General features: G+C 46.8%; 1 pseudogene; it reads right to left on the bottom strand.

Annotated features, from left to right (window-relative positions):
* Positions 1-352: 352 nt before the first annotated feature.
* LOC117960557 overlaps positions 353-2,943 on the bottom strand; it is a 22,529-nt pseudogene continuing 19,938 nt past the window's right edge.

Here is a 2,943-nt window from a genome sequence, read left to right as displayed (position 1 = left end):
ATTGAAAAGTCAGTGTGCAAACATTGGAGGTACAAGTTGCGCATCGCTACGGTGACGGCCGCAATGCGCCCTGTCACAGTGCTGCATAACTGTACATCCTCTGAAACATGGAGGCGGTGAGCCGCTCTGTCTTGTTAGGCAGAGGAATGTTGTGGGAGGCTGAGAGAGAGCGGCGGTTTGGGTAGAGGTGATGAGCCACTGAAGGCTCCACCGCTGGGGGTTCGGCCAGCCCCAGTTCCCCCATCCCGAAGATCTCAAGCTTAGAGCAGCCCTTGGTTGGGAGCCTACTCTTAAAAGGGCTGGACAAGTACCGACTCATCTCCTTCATACAGGCAGGCACAGCCGGCAGAAGCTATTTCACCGGTGGGTGGGCTGGTGGGAGGCTCTTGCCATCGTACAGGTCTCTCACCGCCCGCATGACCAGGGATTCCTCGTCCATCATTTCCACCCAGCTTTCTGTAGCGCACGGCTGATGGGTGCTGCTTGTGGCCTTTGGGGTCGCTCCCGACAGACATGGGTCCTGACTGTTAGCCATGGCCACTCTCAGCCGTCTGCCCGATATGGATGCTCCGCATGACGCGGGGCACGGGCGGGATACAGCCTCACTCGCCTTCGGCTCCAGCACTTTGGCGGGGGCCGCTGCTGAGGACATACTGGAAAGGAAGAAAAAACTGCGTAAATATACAGCCCTTGCAGGAGCGTCGTAACACGTTAGCCTGTCGGATAAAGTAACACCTGGGGCTTAGCCCGCGCTAACTTTAACCCTGTACCGAAAGAGTTAGCCCGCTGTAACACGTTAGCTCACTCCAGATACTCTGTTCGGTTACCAAGTAAATGCCAACCAAACACCCAGGGAGGCTCGCCGTAACGCGTTACCCGAAGGGTACAAAAGTTACACCGCTAGCAGCCGGTAATCAAATACCGGCTAGCCGGCAGAAAAAGACAGTTCGCTGTGACGCGGACACTGCTTTAACTGTGTAATTACAAGGTAAAAACTTCAATCGAAGTACTTACTCAGAAAATCCAGACTGGGTAGGAAAACTGCGTTCGGCGACGTAGTCCTTAACGGTCCGTCTGTGAACTGTTAAGCAGATAACCAAGCAAACTAGCCTAGAAGTGATGAGGGAGCTTAGTATAGTTTCTTCCCTGGAAGAAAGCGAGAATGATTTGTAAGGAGCCGGTCGACTGTGATAATATGAGGGGCCGTGGCCCCAGCACAGTTTGACCTGTCTGTCACAGACAGACGTGGTGTCATTGGAGCTTCCATAGTTGGTCACGCCAAGGCAATTCCCATAGTGAAACACCGAACGAAGTTAGAAAAAGAACTTTAAATGAATGGTTAGATTAGCTATAGTAAAAAAATTAACATTAAACTGTCAATGTGCAAAAAGATGAGGTGACCAGAGTCCTACTTGTCATCAGAGGTTAAAGTTGGATTTGGCAAGTGGGGGAACCTTAGCACCTTAACACTTAAGTGCAGTTTAGAAAAAAACGTTTGTATTGGTTAGTAACTTAACGACAGTATGGCTTCAGTGTTCATAGATTTAATCAGGGGTTTGGTCACCAGCAACAACACGTTTCTCAGTTTTGTTCCAGTAAGTTATGAGCTGTAATAAAGTTTTTTTTAAAACAATCAGAAAAGTACTCCAGAAATGACGTAGTACGTACTGGTCGGCGACTAGAAAATATACAAATTTAAAATATTAATGTTTTTTGTCTAACGTATTTGAGGATTCCAACAATGAACATAATAAAATACAGTTTCATGTATTTGTTATATGCATTGTCTGCTCAGCCGGCGGGCGGGTGGCAATCTGAAATGGAATGAAACCATTCACGGCAGACAGCAGAAACACAGGAGCAAAACGGGTCCAGCCGGTTTATTCCAGCCCAATGTCTGGAATAATCCAGTTAGCCAGGGTGGAGAGCAGGAGTGGTGGATAGCTGGAGTGAAGGTGGAAGCAGGAGTCAGGTAAACGGGAACTGTGGCGGACAAAGAACAAATAAATACAAGCAAGGTATACAAACAAATCCAAAGGTAGCGTCAGCAAGGAGACTAACGTCGTGTCTATACTATGATCTGACAAGGAGTGGTAGGTTGGTAGTTGATTGGGTCGGATGAGCTGCAGCTGGAACCCTGACTCCAGCACACCAGGCTTCACTCCTGCAATCAAGGACAGACAGAGGGGAGGAGAGCAGAGACAGTGTGCAACCAGCAGCCGACCTAATAATTTAAAAAAAAAATGAATCGTTGAATAGGTCAAAATATGTTATTACCATATATGACAGTGGGTAAAGTGTGGGGACAATATCTACATGACAACTGAAGTCCAGAGCTTTCTAAAACAGCTGGTCCTATGTGTGTAGTATCTTCTATAACAGATGGTCCTATGTGTGTAGTACCTTCTATATCAGCTGGTCCTAGGTGTGTAGTACCTTCTATAACAGCTGGTCCTATTAGATTAGATTAGATTAGATAAAACTGTATTCATCCCACAGCAGGGAAATTCAAAAAATGTGTGTAGCACCTCCAAATCAGCTGGTCCTGTGTGTGTATTCCCTTCTATAGCAGATGGTACCATGTGTGTACTCTCTTCTATAACAGCTGCTCCTGTGTGTGTGGTCCCTTCTATAACAGATGGTCCCATGTGTGTACTACCTTCTATAACAGATGGTACCATGTGTGTACTCTCTTCTATAACAGCTGCTCCTGTGTGTGTGGTCCCTTCTATAACAGATGGTCCCATGTGTGTACTACCTTTTATAACAGCTGGTCTCATGTGTGTAGTACTTTCTACATCAGCTGGTCCTTTGTGTGTAGTGCCTATAACATGTGTGTAGTACCTTCTATATCAGCTTGTCCTATGTGTGTACAGTGGGTACGGAAAGTATTCAGACCCCTTTAAATTTTTCACTCTTTGTTTCATTGCAGCCTTTTTCCAA

This window comes from Etheostoma cragini, chromosome 17 (genome assembly GCF_013103735.1).
Source record: "Etheostoma cragini isolate CJK2018 chromosome 17, CSU_Ecrag_1.0, whole genome shotgun sequence".
NCBI lineage: Eukaryota > Metazoa > Chordata > Actinopteri > Perciformes > Percidae > Etheostoma > Etheostoma cragini.
This window is presented reverse-complemented; position numbering and strand designations above follow the sequence as displayed.